General features: G+C 38.0%; 1 long non-coding RNA gene across 3 annotated transcripts in view; it reads left to right on the top strand.

The window, feature by feature from the left end:
• The window catches only part of LOC112532498, a 71,213-nt gene extending 55,730 nt beyond the window's left edge, over nt 1-15,483 (top strand). For 2 of the 3 annotated variants that reach the window (XR_005860512.2, XR_005860510.2), the window contains one exon: nt 15,026-15,134. This is a non-coding gene — a long non-coding RNA (uncharacterized LOC112532498). Of the gene's footprint in view, nt 1-15,025; nt 15,135-15,298 lie in introns of those variants that run through there. The other variant, XR_005860514.2, reaches the window with a different exon arrangement.
• The last annotated feature ends 2,762 nt before the right edge of the window (nt 15,484-18,245 follow it).

Here is an 18,245-nt window from a genome sequence, read left to right as displayed (position 1 = left end):
TGGCTATGTAGTTTCTGTTTCATTTTGTTTTTGTTTTTGTTTTATTTCTTCCAAAAATTCCGTGAAATTTCTTCAAGCAGCCAGAATCATTTGTTAATTGAATTAGCTTCTCTTATTGTGTTTTACTTCAATGGAGGTTCCCTTCAAGGTTCAACTACTTACGCATTGTATTGTTCCACTCAATGCTTGTATGCAGCTCTCTGCAATACTTCTTTCACTGAAGCTGTCACTTTTTCTTCTGTGAAGATGATCAACAGAAGTCCAGTGTATGCAGTGCTTTTGGAGGTGTGGAATGCAAATTAAAAGAATCACAAGGTTGCTTTGTGGGTAAGGAAGAAATATGATGAACTTTGGTGAGGTGATGAAGTGCTGGGTTTTACTCCAGGTAACAAGGAGGAAGAGCCCATCTATTAATGTTATATGACAAAACTGAAACAAAAGCATTCTTTTTGAAGCTTGCTTTTGTTTCAGTTTTGTCATATAATATTAATAGATGTTAGAACCCCCAAAAGTTACGGAAAACCTCATTGCACTTGTTCATGCAAGCCTCATTTAATATATTTTGTATAAGCTTCATCCTGTAGGATCTGTGGGTGTTTTGGAAGGTTCTCTTTCTGTTTCATACCTAAAGAAGGGGCTGTGTACACAAAGAAAAATCAGTTTTTTTAAAGGCATTAGCCTGAACTAATAAAAGTTTTCCTCTTTCAGCACACAGCTTGCCTTACATTGCTGTCTTTAAATCAACATTGCTATCAAAACCCTGCAACTAAAGTCACAAATAGAACTCTCAGATTTTTCCCTATGTCAGCTTGCCTCATTCAGTATATAAAGTGGTTGGTATTCATGTAATGGGTTACTGCTCAGTGTTTCTCAGTATCCACCCTGCTTGCTGCATATCCTACACCCTATTTAATCTTTACCTGAATACAGAGTTACTAATTCCTTAATCTATGTTTTCTCTATTTTAGGGAGGGCTTAAGTTTGCTGGATCTTGAACATTCAAAACACTTCATTTTCACAGTGGAACTTGCAAGGGCTCTAAAACACATAGGCCAGAGTTCAGTACCACACTGAAGCTCAATCATGATATACGGAAAGTGACAATATAAAAATAATGTCCTTTTATGAAAATGGTGTCTTGTGACTTTTCAGCATCACACAAAATCTCCAGGGAAGAATTTAGGATATGGGACAATTTGCAAGAGAAACATTCCATTGCCTTAGTCATCCAGTCATGCTGTGTCCCTTCCTGCCATTCCCTCTCTCGCTGTGTGCTCTCTCTGTTTTCAGCAATTAATGACATAGGGATATTGAAGTTGTCATATTCTGAAGCACACAGCAAAGATTCATCCTCAGACTAGTCCCGAAGTACACTGTAGTGAGGTTAAGGTCATGCTGAGAAAGCTCACAGAATGATGGAATTACAGTGTACCATTATGCTCTAATTAATTAATAAGCAGTCCATTCTGGTAATTCTTATTTTGAATGTTTGAGTATATGATCTTTTTACAGCTCTTTAAGTGTGGATTTAAAGAAAAAAATGCTTTTTTTCCTAACTTCTTTGATTATAAAGTTTTTTTACATTGGAATACCAAGCATTTCCTGGCATTGCATTATCCCACAGGTAACAGGTTTGTTAGTAGGACAATCATTTGAAGTTCTGATCCCCCAAGATCCCATCCTCTCTCCACAGTTTTTGAACCTATTGCTCTTTCTCATGTTCCCATATTCTTCCTCTTTTGCTGTCCTCACTGTCTCATCCTCACTGTCTACCACCACTACTCCCACCATCCTCCAACTCTTTGTTTCTATACTGTTCCTGACTTTCTCCTGTTCTCTACTTTCTTTCCCTTTATCTGTCCTGTTTTTTTCTGGTTTCCTTACTTTTCTGACTGTGTCATCTTTCCATACTCACTCTATAATACAACTCTATAATCCTCAAATACAACTCTATAATCCTCAAATGAAGTGCTGTGCTTTGCAGTGTACACCTCTCCCAGCCTCCTCTAGGTCTGCCCAAGGTTCACTGCAGAGAAAATCTGGATCAGAACAGCTTAGAATGTCCCCTAGAGTCACAGAGTACTTTCATTATGGGTGCAAAAGCCCTAAGTGCCCTGTCTTCAACTTCATTTTATAAGCATAAAGGATTATTGTAATTGGATTGGGCTTCTAGATTCCAGGCATTTCTGCTGAAGCCAAGTCTACCAGATCTCTTGGCGTTACCCTGGTCCCCACACTCCTCACTCAATTTTATTGACAAGTGACACTGCAGAAGGGTTCTTTCTTCAGCTGTGAGACAGGGATGCAGAGAGAAAAACACCTTTTGTCAAAACTGCTAGAAAATGCAACAACAAAATTATTCTTACCTTAAATTTAATTGCCTAAACTTCCTTAAATTTTGTTTCCTGAAGTATTTCTATTTACACTGCTTTGGATACAGAGTTGTCTCCTCCAGTGAGACCCAAAAGCTACTACCCACAAGCAATAATGGGCAGGCTGAAGCAGAAATTGTTAGAAGGCTGTTAGAAAACCCTTGCAGTAGGAGCAAGTATGGACTAAGAACCTATTTGGGTTGTCTATGACTTTTTTCTCCTCATGTGTCTGCTCTTATTCTGCATGATTCATGGAAGAATCTATATGAACAGAAGACATTTGGGTAGGAAGGGAAAAAAAATCTTCAGAAATCACTTTCTAAAATGCTTACCTCCATCTTAGCTTTTTCAATAGATTTTTCTCCCCCCTGCTCTATTAAGTAGAAGGGGAACAGGAATTATACACATATTGGTTACTAGCATTTATTTAGCCACTGCTAGGCTGCTGAATTGAAAAGATTTCATACCTTCTGATTGTATTACCTAGACATATTACTGTTAGAAATATTTCATTACCGTGGTACATACATGATAGATCCTCATACACAAAAATGGTGGTAGATCTTAAGAGTTATTTGCTGAACTTGCATTTTGTTTCCTGTTAAAAATAATTATAAAGTCATAAGAATTTTCTTTACCTGATTTTTTAAAATTTATAGTATTAAATTTTATCAGTTTTCTGCTTTTTCATGTTATGCACATTTTTGTATCAAATGCATAAGTATTACATTAAGTAAAATAATATTTCTTCTTCTAAATAGAAGGGCTAAAAAGGCAGTTATTTTTTTTCCAAACACAAGGAGATCCCAGTAATTCTTTGCCATAGGATTACCTAATTTAAAAGAAGAAATCACAAAACTATGCTTTCAGATACCTTTGGCAGCGTACAGGCACTAATCACATGGTATTCATAGTAGTGTACGTCATACCCAAGGTACTACTTGCATACTGTCATGCTTAACAATCAGGGTTTTTACCTTCTCTTCTGGAGACTGTACAAAGTTGGTGGTATGCTGTGATTCTTCATGGTCTTCATTAAATTTCTCAGAAAAAAAAAAAAGAGGAATCAAAATTGGCAGGTTTTCATTCTGAAAGGAAGTTCAAGGTATGTCAATTACTCGTGATATACTTACCACCCTCTTCCTCAGTAAAGTTTACACTGGAAAAAGAAAGATTTACAGTGTATACTGTGAGTATGGCCTTTTGCTGTTGGTACTCTCTTTATCATAGGATCAGATAGGAATCCTCCATCGCTAGAGAAATTAAGACTACTGGAAATCAAAGAGCAAATTCAGTAAATACCAGTCCCCACCTCTTGTACTGTGGAGACCGTGGAAGTCTCTATAGGATGGAAGAGGTTCAGCAACTGATGCTAGGTTGTGCTCCTTTCCACTCTGTTGCAAACACAGTTGAAGGATGCCCAGTAGAAATGCAAATTTAACTGCAAATTGTGTTTTGTACTGTCAAATTCAGAAGAAAAAAACAAACAGAAAGTGAGCCTGGGAATAATTTATGAAAAAGCTGGTGCTGCAAGTTTAATTTTATTAAATAGAAGATTCATCTCAAAAAGTATACTTCAGCTGGAAATACTTTTGACAAAAGAGCTGTACCCTTTGTAATTTCCTTGGTTTTAACCAGACCTTCGAAGATCTGTTTAGACTTAATTGTGCTTAATTATTGTGCTTTCTTTCTTTCTCCATCTATCATTACTTTTACAAGTATTTATCCCGTCTTGGGCCTGATTCTTCCTACTACAGTAATAGGTTTATCAATTCAATTGCACTACTGTTAGTAGAATAACTTTTGCATAGCACTCGGTAAAGATAGGTTCTGGCTTTACGATCCAGTATTTCTGTAAACGACAAGTTTTTAAGATCAGCATTTTCTTGAAGATCCAGCATGGATGTTATAGAAGAAAAATGCCTCATTTACAGCTTTGTATTATATAGCAATGGCCTCTATGAGTGAATGATGTTGCTCAGCAGGAAAATAACTTCCACCTAGTGGCTTTCCAGAAAACTGACATCGTGAATATCTTGTGGAAGTCCACTTTCTGTTTTTCCATAATCTGCGGGTAATCTTGCCACTGCAACTCTTATTCTGTTCAAGTGAACTCAAATGCGTTACTTATACCTATAGCATTTGGTGCATTGTTCAAAATAATTTTAGCATTACCATGCTTGTGAATTTATCAAAACACCAACAATATTCTGACAAATTTTAGATTAAAACTTCTTATGATTTCTAGTGGTAAACAGATTTTACTCTGTCCAGTTTTGCTATTTCACATTGAAAACATGTTTAAACATCAACCGTAGTAATATTCCTGTATCCACTTCAGAAAAAAAACTCTCCTCATTTTCTCTGTATTAAACCACCAGCTCATCAAAACTGCATATACAGACATTTGGATAGTAGAGTTTACTGTAATACAGATGAATAATAAATCTGGAAAGATTTGAATCCACTGTTTTAAATGGAAATATTCAAGAGTTTATTATTGTACGTCTGGCATAGCTGAATAAAGAAGAAGTCTTGGAAATGTGTGTCATTATATTGTTTGTGATACACTGAAACAACAGCTATCCAGTATTATCTATTCCAGTGCTAAGTTACACTAGCTGATTGTCCAAGCCACCCACTCGGCTACTCTAAATATATATATATATACATATATATATTTATGGAACACGAGTATTAATAAGTTATTTTTAATTTCAGGTAGACAGAGATTACTTTCTTTTCTATGCAATTAGTGTTACGTAGTATCCAACTTGACTACCAGGAATATGTGTATTAGTTGAAAATAGGCTGTGATGAATAGCATTGCTTGATAAATAATTTTGATGGCACTCTTTCTATTGCTTGCTGTAGTGGAAATGCTGTCATGGCTTGAACCAGTGATTGAGCACCTGGTAGAAGGGCAGGGCCAACCCAGGGGAGCTCAGCTGCATGCAATGCACCTGAATGACTGGAAGGGGTGAAGACAGGATCCACCCCTTCTCAGATCTCATTTAAGGATTGGTGGGGGAAAGGAGGGGGAGTATATGTCACCAGAGGATCTCTGCCTTCTTGAGGACCTTTTTGGCTTTTTGAAAGTAAGTAGTGTCTTTCTCTTATTTCTGCACCTACTGCTGTCACATCTAAGCAGATCGTTGTTGGCTGTAGTCTATGACCTTATTGTTCTGTCATCGTGTTATACTTTCTATTGCAATACACTGGCTGTGAGTGAAATTCTGAAACATAATTCAAATATTTGATTTTGTAATGGTGATTTTAAAAAAATCAGTGGAAATATTTAATATAGCTAAAGTGTTTTTGGAGTCTGAGAAGCTCATAATAAGCTGCAATGAAATTTGTTTCATGACTTCTAAATGCCTAATCTAAAATAAATTCAAAAAAGTGAATAAGCAGAAAAAATAATGACAATTCCATTTAATTCTGGATTTTTTTTCCCTTGTAGCTATCTAAAGTACATAGTAACATAAAGAAAGGAACGAGCCACTTTCCTGTGGTTGTTTTGCCCTTTGTGCAGCATCATATCTCTTAGTGAGTTCATCAGAAGCTGAAGACTGTGAATACTGTTGATACACATGGAAAATTATGCATAATACAAAACAGAAAAGATTTTAATTTAATAATTATGTAAACTACTTATGAACATTTAATTTTGTTAATATACTATGTTATGGTATAACATATATTAGTACAGAAGGGTAATTAGTATATGATGTATGTCATGTTGAACGTAAAGTATTTACTATAAAACATATTATATTTCTTCTGGCAAGTAAGAGAAATCTCAATCTCTTAATGTTATCAATGCATACACAACAGTACTTGTAAAATCATTTTAACCTAGTTAGTTACCCTCTACGTATCTCCTATAAACTGCAATTGCATACACTGCAAATGGCATTTTACCAAACGGAGAAGGTAGGAGTAGAGTCAAAGCAGTATTTAGTTAATGTTTTGCATGACTGTTTAAAGGATCCAATTGTGACTTGCATTCATAAAGCTTATCTCAGATGGAGAAGTTGTTTATATTTGGTTTTGCGTGTGTCAAATAGGTAGAAGCTGAGTTCAGAATCAACCAGCTGTGTGCAACCTGATTGACTTTTATTCTTATGATTTCTAATGGTAAACTGATTTTATTTCCACCTTTGCTATTTAACATTAAAAAAAGTTTAAACAACTATATTAACATACACATACCCACTTCAGAAAAACCTAGGGGGATGGAAATACTCTTTGTTTCTGTGAGTGGTTAAACCAGCAAATTAAACTAAATCAACATTATTTTGAATTAGTTGATGACTATATGTGGCCGTTCTCATTAGTATGGGTCTTATCAATGGTTACATCATCTACCATGATGTATGGTATTTAAGTCATGATGTGTCAAACTGTGCATTATGTGAACTATATAAATTCAGCTATATGAATGTTAAGAAGAAACTTCTCATTTTGAAAGTGATGAGGCCCTGGGCAGACTGATCTAGTGTGTGGGGGGGGCAGCCCTATCCACAGCATAGGTTGGGACTGAGTGGGCTTTGAGGACTGCTCCAATACAAGCTATTCTATGAATTATAATGGTAGGATGTGAAGAGAGGGCTTTAAGTGTATAATGGGAGATCCACGTATACAAGCAGCCTTCTAAACCTTGACTGTGGCTTTGTTGTAGCTCAGTGATCTCTAAATGTGATAGGAGTTCTTTTTAGAGTACCTTTAAATGCTGGGGCGCATCTTATTCCTCTCTTTCAAACTATTGTGAGGTTGCCCAGCAGCACCAGGAATGATGGGAGGAGAGATGTAGGTCTTGAATCCAGCCCCTGTATGGTCCTCTCCTCACCCTCTGAGGCTGTACAACAATATTTTCAAAATCTTCATTTTCAGGGTGAAATGTTTCTATCCTGCTGCCCTTTAGTGAGGTGTCAGAAATAGTTTGAGGATTGCAGTGCACCCATTTTCACTGCTCTTAAACTTTCACTATAGCTCAGAAGCAGAATGCCAGTACTTGCATGCTTACTATAATGACTATATATTTATTCAGGCTAGCAAATTGCAATTAATTTTCTTCTTGTAAGTTGAAACAAAACAATTACTTAAAGATACTGTACAAGGTCATCAGAAATCACTAGAAAAAAAAAAAAAAACAATAAAAAGGCAAATGACTCCGTGATATTGTTTCCAATATTTTAAATTCTATCTTGGAATAAGAACAATTAAAAAAAAATAGAACTCAAAGAAGTTTTTAAACACAAATTATTTTATAATTGCAGGAGACTTTTTAATATTGTGAAATGGAATTAAAACTCAATTATTACAAGCCATTCTCACTTAGCACAGTGAACTTGATAGATTTCATATACTGACTCTGGGTGAGAAATAATACTACACATTCCCCCATCCTTCAAATCAGAAACAAAACTCTCCATAGTTCTTGAATGTTCTATTAAAGCTATTTGTTAAAAAGCATCTGGAAAAGTTTGGACATAAAGCTGGAAAATGAAATAAGGTGAACACAAATAACGTTACAACCAGTGAGGAAAAATATGGAATTGTAGCAGAGCCTGACCCCTAAATTAGTCCTGCTGCCAAACGGAAATCCTGAGAAATACTGCATCTTGTCCAGGAAGGTGGACAATATATCAAGAGCCAGGGAACAGGTATTTCCTAATATGTCTGTGATGGCCACTTGCACAGTAGACAGGGAAGGAAGTTGATTTTTTGTTCCCTTGGAAAAAAATTCTGGAACTTAAAATATATTTGTTCCTCTAAATATTAAATATATGTGCATAATTTCTGCATTATATCCAAATACAGACATACCACTCCCCTGTTTCCTTACCTCTCTTTTTTTGACAATAAAATACATTTGTTGAGTAAGGATGAAAAAAAACCAAAACATTTTGTTTCCATCTGCTTGAAGAGAAGTTTTTATTTTGTCAAAAGCATCTCTGCTACTGATATTTTCCGAAAAGGTTATGTTTGGACAACAAATGAAGTGCAAAATCACTTCGATTGGAAAAAGTTGGAGTTCTTACTTGCTGCTTCTCATATCATGGAAATATCTACTGACATCTGCACCTACCCAAAGGTATGTGTCTGCTTGTGTGGAGGGGAATTGATCCATGCATGTGGAGGTGAATATAAATGTTTGTTGTATGCTTTACAAAAGGCAGACAAATGCCTTACTACCAAAAATGTCAAACTACTACTATGATGTTGTACTGCACTGCATCACTCGTCAGACTCTAGAGTGGATTTGTATACCTACATGAGAAAGCACACTGGTGTAGGTGGCCTTCAAGAATCAGATAAAAGGGGAACAAGCCATAGTGCTTGTGCTTTTCTTTAAAACTCAATTGCTTCTGTTGTCACCAGTCGGGTTGAAGTACTTTGTATTTACAGCTTAAAACTCCTAAATAGCTTAGTTTATCACAGCACAATATGATGACACGGCGGTAAAAAGGATAGAAGACTTCATCTCTTTGATGGAAGTAAAGGAAGCTTTTATTTTTAAATTTCTACTACTCAGTGCAGTACATCAAACAATCAGTTTTAATATCTTTAGGGTTAAGTGCACTCTTGTAATTTAGAACTAAATGATTTTTATTAAGCACTTTTACTGAATATCTACATGCTGTACAAATCTGCTGATTAAGTATCTGATAGTGACTGGTAAAGCAGACACCTCTGTGAATTAGGGATGTATTAGTGAATGTGTTGTGTCTATGGTCCTTAATCTTAGGGAGTATTTCAAAATAAGTGCGTTTCCTGTAAAATGTATCCATAAAAATGTAAGCAAATCAACATGCTTGAAGCCTGGTGCCTACGCTGCACAGTTACATCTTTTAACAGGTTAAAGGCATTTTTCCACAGTGAGGAAATCAAATTAAAAAATTCCCGTGGGATGAAACTCCCAGTGCAGGGTTTATGAAATGTTCCTCTGCACTGATACTTTATGTGAAAATCTAGCAAACAATATCCATGTGTGATGGCCAGCTTGTTGCTGAAAGCCTACATCTGAGGGATGTTCAGTCAGACTGCCCACGCAGGGCTCTGGGACTAAGGAATGTCCACTGCATACTGATGGTAGTTTCCTCTGCAGGCTTGCACAGGCTCCTTTATGTTCAGAGATGTTCCGTCTGAACTCTCGTTAACTTCAATGGGGGCTGAGAATGCACAGCACCTTTGAAAATCAAGCAGCTCAACTCACAGCTTCGGTTTCCCTAGCTATAAATTGAGACTAAACCTTTCCTATCGGCCTCATAGAGCTGTTGTGAAGATTAATTAGATAATGACTGCAAAGCCCTTTGAACATGAAAAGTGCTAAGAATTGTTGTTACCAAATAATGGTGAAGATTGGGCTATTCTCCATTGCTGTCAAATAATAAAGAGATGTGCTAGTCTAAGGAAAGGAGAGGTGGGAAATAAAGGGCAATAATGGCTGCTGTTGTTTGCGCATATGGTACTGAATAATCTTTGCAAGAAGAAGCCAATCTTCTGAAAAGCTATCTACTGTAATGGTGCTAGGGTTATTGACAGGTCTGGCTATAAGTGCAGGTTCCATTAGATACATCAGCCACAATGTATTCGCGGCAAATCTCACTGATGATTGCCCTCCTGCAGAGGGAGAGATAAGACAAACTATGATTGAAGTAAAAATGTAAACAGTTAAAAAAGAAATAGAAGTCAACCACTGCTCTCCCACAGGGGCAAGGACCAAGGATTGTTGCACCTGCAAAGCAGTAATAACAGCAAATGTTAATGTGATATGTGATTGTAGCGTGGATGCTGCTTCAAGCTCTCACTGAAGAATTTATGTTGTTTAGTATTTTTATATGTATATTAAGTGAAGTGCACTTTCCTAGTCTGGGGCAGTGCAGGGCACAGTACGGGCAAGCTGAAGGGGTTTTACACAAGTTGTGCTAACAGGAACATTCTTTGGCAGTATGAGTTATAGCTTCTACTTTCTACAGGTCTCCAGTAAAAGCCTCTGAACAAATACTGAATTCCATAATCTCGGCACTATGGCATAAAATATATGTGTATTTGAAGTTTGCATTAAATCCACTGTTGTGGAAAGATATTGTTAAGTGTTGATATCATGCTTTGACATTGTCTTTGGTGACAAAAAAGAAACTGGATGATACCTCATCCAGTGTTAAACAAGTACCTCCTATTTTCTTAGGGATAGGGGATGCGATGCTAAGTCTTGTTTGGATCTGAATGGTGGCATAATATACACTCTGCAGTTTTGAAATAACTGACAAAAGAAGCACTCTATGGTCAGTTTGTACGCGTAACTTAATAAATAATGAGGTTCATGTTAATCCCGGAAAGCCAACCATATCTGCCAACCATAGGCTGCATCAAAAGAAGTGTGTCCAGCAGGTCAGGGAGGTGATTCTGTCCCTCCATTGCACTGGTGAGACCTCACCTGGAGTACTGCGTCCGGATGTGGAGTCCTCAGTGCAGGAGAGACATGAACCTGTTGGAGTGCATCCAGAAGAGGGCCACGAAAGTGATCCAAGGGATGGAACATCTTTCCTACAAGGATAGGCTGAAAGAGCTGGGGCTGTTCAGCCTGAGAAAGAGAAGGCTTCAAGGAGACCTGATAGTGACCTTTCAACATCTAAACAGAGCAACAGAAAAGAAAGGGACTGACTCTGTAGCACGGTCTGTTGTGATAGAACAAGGGGAAATAGTTTCAAGCTTAAAGAGTGTAGATTTAGGTTGAATATAAGGAGGAAGTCTGTGAGAGTGGTGAGGCATTGGCACAGGTTGCCCAGAGATATCCTGTCCCTGAAGACTTTCAAAGCTAGGCTGGATCAGGCCTTGGACAACCTGATCTAGCTGTGGTGTCCTTGTATGCTGCAGGGGAATTGGACTAGATGACCTTTAGGTGTCCCTTCCAACTCTAAGAATTCTATGTGACTGCCTCTTCAACTGCCTATTAGCTCTCCCTTTCCTTCCCACCTTTTTCTCCCCACCTCAAAGCAATTTTCAACCTTTGGGTTAGTTGCAGTCATACTTACCAGAGGGATGGGAGTAGCAATTAATTTTCTACACATTTAATTGAAAAAAGAAGTCCTGTCTGGGTAAAGGAGAGAGAGACTTTATTCATGGCATAGAAGAAATTCATTGTCTGTCACACATAGCAGCAGCCAGCTCATTCAGAGATCACACATGTACAAGCCAGCTCAACAGTGTTTCCATGCTAGATGTGCTGCCTCTCTCCAGGCTGGCAGGACAGAATAGAGAGGTAGAGAACATGGGAAGGAGAATATAGATAACACGGAGCTTTTGTTGTACTGGGCATACAGGAGATAGACAGGAGCTAGAGACAGGGACAACAGCATCAGTGGTCAAATACAGCGGTGGAAAGATGGAGGAATGGAGGGGGGATGTGGCAGAACTCTGCTGGGAAACATTTACAAGACCTGGAGAGAGCCAACGAAAGATATAACTCCTAAGAAAACAAGGTTTTATTCTTCCTGTTACTCAGGGAACAACTTCTTAAAAATACTGCAATGCTGTCAAAGGTTTAGTGGTCTGGAAAATATAAGGGCACTGACATTTTTAAATAAGCCTAAATAACATTTAAGAAGTTACTAAATATTGAGTGTCACTATATTCACTTCAGACAAAATACTGGGGTAGAGAACAGAATGGGATCTAATCAGTAAACTTATAAAGACAGTAGCCTAATCCATTTCAGTGAATGAGGCTTCATGGAAAACTAGTGATAAATCTAATTACATCTTTTGATTAAATGAAAATACTTTGTTGCTATGGGAAGCTGCATAATATAACTGAGTTGAGTTACTTTACCCTGTACTCTGACCTTCTAGTTAAAAGTGACACAACATAAAATCTGTGTAGCATATTTTAACTGGCCTGAAATTGCTGATACAGCTAAAAAGTAATTGCATGGAGGGCATCATTATATAATGGGGTTCCACATAGATCTATTCTTAGTCCTGTGCTATTCAATATCTTTATCAATGAGATGGAAGAAAATAGAAACTTTTTGTTGGTAAAGGCTGCAGATGCCATATTCATATATAAGAAGTTAGTACGTGACCTGATTTTTAGAGGCACTAAGCATATTTAGGCAATCAAAAAGGAGGATTTTGGCTCAGAAACTAAAACCACAGATATGCAGCTCTTGCAATGCCAAGCTTTTAAGCACCTTTTGGGCTAAACTCATCTCAAAATGGGCTTCGTAGCAGATGGTAAGAGAGAGATGCCCAAGCTAGCTGGTATGAAGTGCCCTTGTTCTTCAAAGTCTAGGCACCTATTTCTGATCTGTTAGAGATCAAAAGGAATCTGCTTGTATCTCAAAACCCTCAAGCTGAATTAAACATGTAATTTCTGCTGCACAAAACAAAGCTGTCTAACAGTGACTGCTCACTGGGCTATGTGGGATACCAGGGCTTAACATCCCCCTTTTGTGTGAGCTAGCTGACATGCATGTATCTTGCATTCTAGGAAGGTGTCTTCACCTGCAAGTTAATTTTGATGGTGGCAATTCTCATCCCTCTTGTTTAGGGTGGGATGCTATGTAGAAATGATGGAAAAACACCATACGTAATCAGACAAACATTATATAATATAGTAGTTAGAGCATCTTCTGCCCTAACCAACTGATAGTGAGAAACAGATGACTACTACCATAAAATAAAATCAGTGCTATCACACTTAGGGCAAGAGAGAAAATGTGAATGGGTGAGTAGATGCTACATCCCGTAGCTGGAGCAGAAGATGGACAGGTTTTGCCAGGTGTTGCAGAGGGAACAGAAAATCTTCTTCAGTCTTCTCTCCCACTCACTATCTGACATACTCCAATCCAACCTGTTTATTAATTTCCCTTCTCAGGTAATTATTCACAGCCTTTTCCATTTTTTTTTTTCCATAAAACTTTTTCTAGGCCTAAGAGTAAAGCAATGGTCTGGCATAGGCGTTACTCCAGATAGCAGATATTAGCATACCAGGAGGAGAGACTAAGGAAAAAATCCTAAAGCAATGTATTAACAATGATCATGAAGTTAGGATAATAGAAAAGGGTAGAAACTCCTTTATTTGTCCAAAATCTGGATTCCTAGGGACAGAAGTTATGTTGCTGGTTGTGACACAGCTGGTAAAGCCACTCACTGGGACCTGCTGCTGTGTAGGTAGCACTCCCTCTTCACTCTCAGTGAACCAGCAGTAACTGTAGCTTGTGTTATCTCCAGACGGCTTATGAAGAAACTCTGGGGGTATCTACCATGATTTAGCTATTGTTTTCAGGGCCATTTTACAGATCTGTTGTACTGCAAGAGCAAAAAGACCCCACCTGACTATGCTCCTTTATCTGTATGTGTCCTTATTCTTCTAACACTTAAATGAAAGTGTCTTAATGTTCTTTTGTAAGAACAAAATGGCACAGTAACAACTTTGTTACAATGAGTCTTTCTTGTGCAGGGAGAGCTTTAAACATGTCTGGGCTAAAGAGCAAGGTGAAGAATCTGGGCTGGCTTTAAATGTGGTAGATGCAGTCCAGCCCTTCCAGAACCTTCCAGGAAAAAAAGGCTGCTATGAGTAGGAACTCTTGTGATCTATCCTGGTCCCCGCTAATGCTGCAGCAAGGATCTAAACCTATTTATATTCCTCAGTAAACAGCAGGAAAAGAGTTCTCCTGAACTGGGAACTGGTGTATACCCCAGTCCTGTTATAACTAATGGCAGAGGGAGTTGTACTCTGGAGAGAGAGAAGAAGAAGAAGAAGAAAAGCCCATCATCTGGATGGCTAGTATTCAGGGATGTGGCAAACAGCCAGTGACCTGCATCAGCCCCAGCAGAAGCCAGGTCTTTTATTAGAAGCAGTGGAATTTATTTCAATTTTACCTGACATAATTTGGTGCCACTTTATGTGTTTAAATACTTCTTCAGCACAGAATGTAGTTCTCCTCAGCAGAGGCAATTAGTAGCTATCAGTGTGCAGTATGGAAATGTTTTTCTCATTTTGATCCTACAACGAGAGCACACTGTGTATCACATTAACACAGTCTGATAGCAACAGATGACAGCTATAAAAATCCAACAGGAAAATTAACAATAATGCTTCAAAAATCATCGCTAAGGACCTGATCGTGCTAATTGATGTTTAGGATGAGTCATTCAATTGGTTCTTTAAAATAGGACCGGCTGCTGTTCTTGCATTATTGAGATTGCTATGTTGTAGACCTTTGACAGTATCAAGCAGTCAATGAATGCAAATTAATGACCATTGACCCACAGTAGCAGAAACAATTACAGCTATGTTATCTTGCTTCAGCATCCCAGGGGATGTCCTGGATGCACTGCTTAGCCGCTGACAGTCCACAGGGACTTGGAGCTCTTCAGCTGATAGCAAGCAGGGAATCTCAGTGCACCCAGTCTTCAGGGTACTATGGACATCTGGATGGGCTACGCAACCCCAAGTTCAACCCACCCTGCAAAACCAGGTGCTTGGGCCGAGCCACAGTTTCCATCCTGGCTTAGATGTGCTGAGCCTCTGTGCAAAAACACAGCACAAGTGTTTAATCTTAATTATGTCAAACAGCTGAGGAAAGTACAGTGCATACTTCTCATCCCAGTATGAAACTCATATGCTTTTCTTAACAGAAATTAGATGGAAGAGGCCATATTTCTGGAGAGAGCTACAGCTATGCAGAGATCAACTCTTTGACCAAGATAACACACAGGTAAGCTGGAGAAAATGCAGATGAAGTCTTCAAACAAGGCTAAAATTTCATAGAAATAATCATCTAGACATGGACAGTTTGTAGTTACACAGAAGAAAGTAGACTTTTTTTACCCACTGAAGAAAGAGGAAGGCATCAAATATTCTAGAGAGACATACTCTCAGAAAGTCTGCAAACGATATATTCATTTCAGTGCGTGCCTCTTTACAAATGGACCCACGGAAAAATTCATTGTGAAAGGTCATGACACAGCTATGGGAAGATATCTATCCAAGGAACAGGGGTGAGACCACTGCCAACAAGGATGACATCCATGCACTTCACTTCTCTGTCACAGGACAGGAGCCTCTCCAAGCCTGAAAAAGAATAGAAGCAGGATGCTAAAGGGGGATGGGGGGGGGGGGGGGGAGGCAGTAGGACCAGTCTTGGAAGAGCATGATGGGAGTAAACAGGAAACTAAGCACAAAATGTCTTGTAAAGAGATGTTGGACGCTGGCAGTGGGAGGTTTGCTTCCTTGTACATTTTCTTTGTGGTTATGTGAAGTGAATTCATGGAATGACTGTTGCTTTAAATTCTAGTTGCTATCTTCTAAAAAAGAATTGAGAAGAAATGTGTATAATTATACACAGAATATTAATCTTCTTCCTGGTGATCTACAACTCTAGCATATTCATCATACTGGAACTGCGCTCAAAAGTATTTTCATCTGATTAAAAGTGCTGATTCATCGATGCATGTAATCCTTTGCTAATAGTATGTATATAAATGGATCTTAACAATTTGCACATCAGTTTTTCCTCCTTTATCATTGTTATTTGCCTTTTCTTAAATGCTGGATGCAACACTGAATTTTATGTTTTGACAGCAAAAGAGGGAAGGGCCTCAAATTGCGCCAGGGGAGGTTCAGGTTGGATAATAGGAAAATCTTCTCTGAAAGAGTGGTGAGTTACTGGAACAGGCTGCCCAGGGAGGTGGTGGAGTCACCGTCCCTGGAGGTGTTCAAGAACAGTGTAGATGTGGCACTAAGAGAGATAGGCTAGTGGGTGCTGAGTTAGGTGGGTGGTGATGGTTTGATGTTTGGACTAGATTATCTTAGAGGTCTTTTCCAACCGTAATGATTCTATGATCTATGATTTTTATGATCTAGACTTCTGGAGAACTGAGGTGCAGTGGTCTGGGATAGATGCTGTGGCACCAGCTTCACTGTGTGACTTTGGATAAGCCTCTAGTCATACCTACACCAATAGGAGTCAGTTTTAATTACCTTCAATCCTGGACCCACATTTTTAGGACTTGTGAATATTTAAACACAATGAATAGCCATCTAACTCAGTATTGGAAAATGTCAAAACTCACTGACATTAATACTCTGCAATGTTTTTTTCCACCAACTCAGAAGTTCACATTGGAAGATACTTGTACATTCTCTCCAGGAATGCATCAGTTTGCCATTCCTTACTTCCAACTCTTCTGTACTTCCTCCTATTTATAAAATGGAAGCTACCTTAGAAAGAAGAGACAAGGCTGCCGAATGATTCACAGCAGCATTGCACAAGGAAACTTGGGATATTTCTTCCTTCAGTGCTCATGAAAAAGAAATGCAATGCAAACAGCTTTGGTTTACATCAAATGGCATGCAAGCAGAAAATATTGTCTCGTGTGGCTCAAACTGCTTGATAGTAACTTCAAGGTGAACCCTAAATATCATTATAGACAGACACATGGCATGCATTTATGAGTTTATGCAGCCTCTTGCTCGCTTGCTGCATTGTTTTGAGCTACTAAACTCCTCCCATATCTTGATCCTGGGTAGTTGTGTGGTCACTACACACCTCTAGATTGGGTTACAGATGCATAAAAATTTGTAATGCTCAGTATCTTGGTATCTGAGATTGTTTAGGAATTTAGCTACTAGGCCAAAAGTTTCCATTCTGCATATGCAAATTTCTACAGTGCCTCTGAAAATTAGATCTTCTATCTATCTAGTCAGTGCCTAATTTCATAGTTGATATTCAGAAATGCTTTCCCAACCTCTGTTTTTTTGTTTGTAAAAATGGAACATTAATACTTAATTGCTTCTCAAAACTTTGTGGGAGTTAATGTTTCTAAAGCGTTTCAAGAATGAAAAGGACCACATAAACTGACAACTACTGTAATTAAGTATGAATTATTTAAAATGAAAAATTTGTATTGCAAATGAAGTGCTGGAGCAATATATTGAACAAACCACCAAAAACCTCACAAAAATTACTAACCAAAATAGAAGGCTTAGACATCATCATTTCTTAGCAAAGTATTAAGCATTAACTGAGTGGTAGGAATTGATCACATGTGCAGATTGCCTCATTTTCATGGAAAGCAGTTGAACAAAAAATATTTTACTTTGTATTTGGAACAGACAGGAGTATACATACAGTCAGGCAGTCAGCACTGACTTTGCAGCTCTCAGCAGCAGTGTCATAGAGGCTGTTTGTAACTGACATTTTGCTACTATCTTGTATCCTCTGGTATGCAGTTTCGAGACTTGTTTTTCCTCTTGCAGTTCTGTGTGGCAGTAGCTACTGTTTGATTATATGGACACTGATAGGACAGTTAGGCTTAAATTCCTGTTCTGGCATATCATCCGGTACGAATAAATAACAGCACTCCTAATAATAAGTTTAATGTATTTGAAAAAGCTATGACTCTTCAGGGAGTGTGTTAGTAGTTCCTGGGTTTTGGTCTAGGTAGCTAAAGCATATTGGTATTGTCATTTACAGGTGAACTGGAAGCATTTGTAATACATATATTTCTATGCAGTATTGTTATATGTCTCCTACACCTCGATTTTTCAGATTATTTTTTAAATTTAGTCTAATTTTGAAATGCTTCAAATGGAATTAATTATATATTAAGTAGCAAGGAAATTATTTCCTCTTTTAATCTGCCCTGTGAAGGCTGTCTTTAAATTTATAAGGCAATGTATTAAACAAAGCAATATAGCTCTTTTCCTGTTTGTAAAACAGCACTTCTTTTTAAGGACAATTACTATAAATGACTACATGCAACCAGACACAACATGCAAATATGCTTTTTTAACAAATACCTCAAGCGAGAATTTCTGAGATGAAACATAATGGATACTGAATGAGGAAAAAGA

The sequence above is a fragment of the Gallus gallus genome, chromosome 5, assembly GCF_016699485.2.
Source record: "Gallus gallus isolate bGalGal1 chromosome 5, bGalGal1.mat.broiler.GRCg7b, whole genome shotgun sequence".
NCBI classification, from domain to species: domain Eukaryota; kingdom Metazoa; phylum Chordata; class Aves; order Galliformes; family Phasianidae; genus Gallus; species Gallus gallus.
This window is presented reverse-complemented; position numbering and strand designations above follow the sequence as displayed.